We start from the raw sequence: 7,944 nt of genomic DNA on the forward strand, positions 1-7,944 counted from the left end.
AATTTTATCTTTATTTTCGAAAATTTACTAACAATTAATGTGATTGATTTAAAAATTTGAAGTTTGTTACTTTCTTGTTAAGAAATGTTCAATCTTTAAATTTTAGAATCATACCTTTTAGTTTCTTGTTAGTCAAGTAATTAATTTTAATTTTAAAAATTAAATCTTTTTCAAAATATCTTTTCTGTCATATCTTTTTATCTTTTTTAAAAATTTGATTTCAATATATCTTTTCTAACTTCTTATCTTTTCAAAATTGAATTTCAAATCTTTTTCAACTAACTAATCGACTTTTTGTTTGTTTCTTATCTTTTTCAAAACCACCTAACTACTTTCCTCTTTCTAATTTTTGAAAATTACCTCCCTCTTTTTTAAAATTCTTTTAATTAACTATTTGTTTCAAATTTTAATTTTAATTTTTATTTCCTCTCTTAATTTTCAAAAATCACTAACCCTTTTTCAAAATTTATTTTCAAATTTCTCCCTCTCTCATCTTCTTCTATTTATTTATTTATCTACTAACACTTCTCTTCACCTCAAGAATTCGAACCTATCCTCCCCCTTGTGTTTGGATTCTTAACTCTTTTCCTTCTTCTATTCTTTTATTCTTCTACTAACATAAAGGAATCTCTATACTGTGACATAGAGGATTCCTTTTCCTTTTCTGTTTTCTTCTTTTTCATATGAGCAAGAACAAGGAAAAAGGCATTCTTGTTGAAGCTGATCCTGAACCTGAAAGGACTCTGAAGAAGAAACTAAGAGAAGCTAAATTACAACAAGCCAGAGACAACCTTACTGAAATTTTCAAACAAGAAAAGGATATGGCAGCCGAACCCAACAACAATAATGCAAGGAGGATGCTTGGTGATTATACTACACCTACTTCCAAATTTGATGGAAGAAGCATCTCAATTCCTGCCATTGGGGCAAACAATTTTGAGCTGAAACCTCAACTAGTTGCTCTAATGCAACAAAACTGCAAGTTTCATGGACTTCCATCAGAAGATTCCTACCAGTTTTTAACTGAGTTCTTGCAGATCTGTGAGACTGTTAAGACTAATGGAGTAGATCCTAAAGTCTACAGCCTCATGCTTTTCCCTTTTGCTGTAAGAGACAGGGCTAGAACATGGTTAGACTCTCAACCTAAAGATAGCCTGGACTCTTGGGATAAGCTGGTCACGGCCTTCTTGGCTAAGTTCTTTCCTCCTCAAAAGCTTAGCAAGCTTAGAGTAGATGTTCAGACCTTCAAACAAAAAGATGGTGAATCCCTCTATGAAGCTTGGGAAAGATACAAGCAGATGACCAAAAGGTGTCCTTCTGACATACTTTCAGAGTGGACCATTTTGGATATATTCTATTATGGTCTATCTGAGTTCTCTAAGATGTCATTGGACCATTCTGTAGGTGGATCCATTCACCTAAAGAAAACGCCTGCAGAAGCTCAAGAACTTATTGACATGGTTGCAAATAACCAGTTCATGTACATTTCTGAGAGAAATTTCGTGAATAATGGGACGCCTCAGAGGAAGGGAGTTCTTGAAATAGATGCTCTGCATGCCATATTGGCTCAGAACAAAATGTTGACTCAGCAAGTCAACATGATTTCTCAAAGTCTGAATGGATGGCAAAATGCATCCAACAGTACTAAAGAGGCATCTTCTGAAGAAGAAGCTTATGATCCTAAGAACCATGCAATGGCAGAGGTAAATTACATGGGTGAACCTTATGGAAATACCTATAATCATCATGGAGAAATCATCCAAATTTCTCATGGAAGGATCAACAAAAGCCTCAACAAGGCTTTAATAATGGTGGAAGACATAGGCTCAGCAATAGCGAGCCTTTTCCATCATCTTCTCAGCAACAGACAGAGAATTCTGAGCAGAGCACCTTTAGCTTAGCAAACATAGTCTCTGATCTGTCTAAGGCCACTTTAAGTTTCATGAGTGAAACAATGTCATCCATCAGAAATTTGGAGGCACAAGTGGGCCAGCTGAGTAAGAAAGTCACTGAAACTCCTCCTAGTACTCTCCCAAGTAATACTGAAGAAAATCCAAAAAGAGAGTGCAAGGCCATTGATATTGTCAATATGGCCGAATCCAAGGAGGAAGGGGAGGACGTGAATCCCAATGAGAAAGACCTTATGGGACGTCTCCCAGACAAGAAGGAGTTCCTTATTGAGGACCTCAAGGAATCTGAGGCTCATACAGAGACCATAGAGATTTTATTAAACCTCCTTCTGCCATTCATGAGCTCTGAAGACTATTCTTCCTCTGAAGAGGATGAAGATGTAACTGGAGAGCAAGTTGCTCAATATCTGGGAGCTATCATGAAGCTGAATGCCAAGTTATTTGGTAATGAGACTTGAGAAGATGAACCTCCCTTGCTCATTAGTGAACCAGATACTTGGGTTCAGCAAACTCTACCTCAAAAGAGAGAAGATCCTAGTAAATTCTTAATACCATGTACCACGGTCACCATAACCTTTGAGAAGGCTCTGTGTGACCTAGGATCAGGCATAAACCTTATGCCACTCTCGGTAATGGAGAAGCTGGGGATCATTGAGGTACAGTCTGCCATATTCTCATTAGAGATGGCAGACAGATCACAAAGCCAAGCTTATGGATTAGTAGAGGACGTGTTAGTAAAGGTTAAAGGCCTTTACATCCCTGCTGATTTCATAATCTTAGACACTAGGAAGGAGGAAGATGAATGCATCATCCTTGGAAGACCCTTCCTAGCCACAGCAGGAGTTGTGATTGATATTGACATAGGAGAGCTAGTCCTTCAATAAAATGGGGACTACCTTGTGTTTAAAGCTCAAGGATACTCCTCTGTAACCATGGAGAGGAAGCATGAAAAGCTTCTCTCAATACAGAGTCAAACAAAGCCCCCACAATCAAACTCTAAGTTTGGTGTTGGGAGGCCACAACCAAACTCTAAGTTTGGTGTTGAATCCCCACATTCAAACTCTAAGTTTGGTGTTGGGAGTCTACAATATTGACCTGATCACCTGTGAGGCTCCATGAGAGCCCACTGTCAAGCTAATGACATTAAAGGAGCACTTATTGGGAGGCAACCCAATTTTTATTTATCTAATTTTATTTTTATTTTATTGTTCTTTTACGTTTTATTAGGTTCATAATCATTTGGAGTCACAAAATAAATACTAAAATTAAAAAAATAATAAAAAATAGCAGAAGAAATAGCACACCTTGGAGGAAGGGCTTACTGGCGTTTAAACGCCAGTAAGGAGCATCTAGCTGGTGTTCAACACCAGAACAGAGCATGGATCTGGCGTTGAACGCCAAAAACATGCAGCAATCTAGCGTTTAAACGCCAGGATTGCACACTGAGGAAAGCTGGCATTCAACACCAGAAACATGTTGCAGACTGGTGTTGAACGCCCAAAACAAGCATAGAACTGGCGTTTAACGCCAGAAACAAGCATCAATCTGGCGTTAAATGCCAGTATTGTATGCAGAGGGCGTTTTACACGCCTCATTGGTGCAGGGATGTAAATCCTTGACACCTCAGGATCTGTGGACCCCACAGGATCATCTCAGGATTTGTGGACTCCACAGGATCCCTACCTACCTCAACTCACCCTCTCTCTCTTTTTTCACACAATCCAATAAACACTCTTCCCCATAAACCCCACCTACCTTCAAATTCAAAATCCCTTTTCCACCCAAACCCATCCAATATGGCCGAACCTTAACCCCTCTCCCTCCACTATATAAACCCCTCTATCCTTCTTCATTTTCACACAACACAACCCTCTCTTCTCCCCCTTGGCCGAATACACATCTCTCCCTCTCCTCTATTTTCTTCTTCTTCTTCTTCTTCTTCTTCTTCTTCCTTTCTTTTCTTTCTTCTCTTGCTCGAGGGTGAGCAATATTCTAAGTTTGGTGCGGTAAAAGCATAGCTTTTTTGTTTTTCCATAATCACTTATGGCACCTAAGGCCGGAGAAACCTCTAGAAAAGGGAAAGGGAAAACAAATACTTCCACCTCCGAGTCATGGGAGATGGAGAGATTCATTTCAAAAGTCCATAGCTCAGTAGTAGAGCATTTGATTGCACATCAAGAGAGCCCACTCATGGACCTCAACAAGAGCATGAGAAATTCCCTCATCAAAAAATCCTTGAGATACCTCAGGGGATACATTTTTCTCCGCACAATTATTGGGAGCAACTAAGGATAGGAGCACCAAAATCACTAGGGATCAAGAAACAGAGGCAAGGAAGAGACATAGAGGAGCTCAAGAACACCATTGGTCCTTCAAGGAGAAGGCGCCACTGACGTTAGGATTTTTGCTAGTAAAGAATCTTATAAAAATAGACGCGTTGTAGATATAGATTCTAAACCAACAGAAATCCCTTCGTGCAAACGTTTTGGTTGTCACAAGTAACAAACCCTTTGATGTTAGGATTTTTGCTAGTAAAGAATTTTATAAAAATAGTCGCATTGTAGATATAGATTCTAAACCAACAGAAATCCCTTCGTGCAAACGTTTTGGTTGTCACAAGTAACAAACCCTTTTAAAATTGATAACCGAGTATTTAAACCTCGGGTCGTCTTCTCAAGGAACTGCAGTGAAGTGTATTCTTATTATTGGTTATGGAGATTGTAAATTGGGGTTTGAGAATGAGGAATGAATATGGCAAATAATTTAAATGGCAATTAAAATAAATAAATACTAAGGCAAATCCTTTGGCAAGGTATGAGAAATTGGAAGTCCAGACTTAGTTATTCTTATCAATAATAATGAAAGTTGAATCTTAATTCCACTTAGTTAACCTTTGCTAAAGCAAAGGAAAGTCAAGGGACTAATTAGTTTGACCTTCGAATCCTATTTATTTCCTAAGAAAAGGTTGGGATTATTGAAGTTCAGTTCAATTAGCAAAGATAACAGTTATCAATTATGTTGAGCTAAGATAACTCCTGAGTTACTAATTTCTTAACCAAGACCAAAAGGAAAAGGAATTAAATCTACTGGAATAAAAATGTCTTCAGATTGGGAATAATCAATAACATAAATAAAAGAAAGCAATATTAACTGAAATACCTCAAATAACATTAATTCGAAAGAGTAATCTGTAACATAGAAGAATTCATACTAAATTGAAAAGTAAGTAATGAAAAAGGAATATTGAACCTGATAAAAAGATAATCCTCAAAGCAAATAAAATCCTAAATCTAAATCCTAATCCTAAAGAGAGAGGAGAGAACCTCTCTCCCTAAAAACTACATCTAATCCTAAAATTATGAATTATCAAAGCATGATTATGAATGGATGCATTCCCCCACTTTATAGCCTCTAATCTGTGTTTTCCGGGCCAAAATCTGGGCCAAAAATAGCCCAGAAATTGCCCCTTGCATATTCTGGTACGTTCAGGTCGCGGGCAAGTGACGTGGAGGCGTCGCCCACGCGGCCGCGCCGATTGAAGTTCGCAGATTCGACGCGTCCGCGTGGATCACGCGTTTGCGTCATCTAGCGTCAGGACAACTATGGCATATTATATATCAAATCGAAGCCCTGGACGTTAGCTTTCCAACGCAACTAGAACCGCGTCGTTTGGACCTCTGTAGCTAAAGTTATAGCTGTTTGAGTGCAAAGAGGTCAGGCTGGACAGCTTAGCAGTTTCTTCAACTTCTTGTATTCCTTCCATTTTAGCATTCTTCCTTTCCATCCTCTGAGTCATTCCTGCCCTATAATATCTGAAAAACTTAACACACATATCAAGGCATCTATTGGTAATAAGAGAGGATTAAACATAGGGAACTTAAGGCCAAAGAAGCATGTTTTCAATCAAAGCACATAATTAGGAAGGCAAATGTAAAACCATGCAAATAGTATGAATAAGTGGGTAAAGAGTTGATAAAATCTACTCAATTAAGCACAAGATAAACCATAAAATAGTGGTTTATCAGCCACCATCACTAAGGTGGACTCATTCCATGTTCTTATTTCTCTGTTTTTCGATTTTTTTTAGCTTCATGTTTATCTATGTTTGTGTCTTTACTTCATGATCATTAGTATTTAGTAACTATGTCTTAAGGCTATGAATAATTCCATGAATCCTTCACCTTTCTTAAAATGAAAAATGTTTTTAATACAAAAGAACAAGTACATGAGTTTCGAAATTATCCTTGAAATTAGTTTAATTATATTGATGTGATGACAATACTTTTTGTTTTCTGAATGAATGCTTGAACAATGCATATTTTTTATCTTGTTGTTTATGAATGTTAAAATTGTTGGATCTTGAAAGAATGATGAAAAAAGAGAAATGTTAGTGATGATCTGAAAAATCATAAAATTGATTCTTGAAGCAAGAAAAAGCAGTGAAGAACAAAGCTTGCGAAAAAAAAGAAAAAAAGTGGTGAAAAAATATAAAAGAAAAAGAAAAAGCAAGCAGAAAAAGCCAATAGCCCTTAAAATCAAAAGGCAAGGGTAAAAAGGATCCAAGGCTTTGTGCATCAATGGATAGGAGGGCCCAAGGAAATAAAATCCAGGCCTAAGCGGCTAAATCAAGCTGTCCCTAACCATGTGCTTTTGGCATGCAGGTCCAAGTGAAAAGCTTGAGACTGAGTGGTTAAAGTCATAATCCAAAATAAAAAGAGTGTGCTTAAGAGCTCTGGATACCTTTAACTGGAGACTTTAGCAAAGTTGAGTCACAATCTGAAAAGGTTCACTCAGTCATGTATCTGTGGCATTTCTGTATCCGGTGGTAATACTGGAAAACAAAGTGCTTAGGGCCACGGCCAAGACTCATAAAAGTAGCTGTGTTCAAGAATCAACATACTTAACTAGGAGAATCAATAACATTATCTGAACTCTGAGTTTCTATGGATGCCAATCATTCTAAACTTCAAAGAATAAAGTGAGATGCCAAAACTGTTCAGAAGCAAAAAGCTACAAGTCCCGCTCATCTAATTAGAACTACTGTTCATTGATATTTTGAGATTTATAGTATATTCTCTTCTTTTTATCCTATTTGATTTTCAGTTGCTTGGGGACAAGCAACAATTTATGTTTGGTGTTGTGATGAGCGGATAATTTATACGCTTTTTGAAATTGTTTTTAGATAGTTTTAGTAGGATCTAGCTACTTTTAGGGATGTTTTCATTAGTTTTTATGCTAAATTTACATTTCTGGACTTTACTATGAGTTTGTGTATTTATCTGTGATTTCATGTATTTTCTGGCTGACATTGAGGGACCTGAGCAAAACTCTGATAAGAAGGCTGACAAAGGACTGCTGATGCTGTTGGATTCTAACCTCTCTGCACTCGAAATGGCGCGCTATTAACGGCGTTGAAAAGTAGACATCCAGAGCTTTCCAGCAATATATAATAGTCCATATTTTATTCGAGATTAGATGACGCAAACTGGCATTCAATGCCAGTTCCATGCTGCATTCTGGAGTCAAACGCTAGAAACACGTCACAAACCAGAGTTAAACGCCAAAAACATGTTACAACTTGGCGTTTAACTCCAAAAGAAGCCTCTGCACGTGTAAAGCTCAAGCTCAGCCCAAGCACACACCAAGTGGGCCCCGGAAGTGGATTTCTGCATCAATCACTTATCTCTGTAAACCCTAGTAGCTAGTTTAGTATAAATAGAACTTTTAACTATTGTATAAGGGGTCCTTTTCCCTGTTTTTGAATTCATATGTCTTTCATCGGGGCTGGCCATTCGACCATGCCTGGACCATCACTTATGTATTTTCAACAGTGGAGTTTCTACGCACCATAGATTAAGGTGTAGAGCTCTGCTGTACCTCGAGTATTAATGCAATTACTACTATTTTCTATTCAATTCATGCTTATTCTTGTTCTAAGATATTCATTCGCACTTCAACCTGATGAATGTGATGATCCGTGACACTCATCACCATTCTCTACCTATGAACGCGTGCCTGATAACCACCTCCATGC

At 37.7% G+C, this 7,944-nt stretch overlaps 1 non-coding gene across 1 annotated transcript; it reads right to left on the reverse strand.

The window, feature by feature from the left end:
* Positions 1 to 1,220: 1,220 nt before the first annotated feature.
* On the reverse strand, positions 1,221 to 1,324 carry LOC112768383 (small nucleolar RNA R71). Its single transcript, XR_003185824.1, has one exon. It is a non-coding gene; the product is annotated as a small nucleolar RNA R71 (small nucleolar RNA).
* Between the last annotated feature and the right edge of the window lie 6,620 nt (positions 1,325 to 7,944).

The sequence above is a fragment of the Arachis hypogaea genome, chromosome 2 (genome assembly GCF_003086295.3).
Source record: "Arachis hypogaea cultivar Tifrunner chromosome 2, arahy.Tifrunner.gnm2.J5K5, whole genome shotgun sequence".
Lineage (NCBI taxonomy): Eukaryota > Viridiplantae > Streptophyta > Magnoliopsida > Fabales > Fabaceae > Arachis > Arachis hypogaea.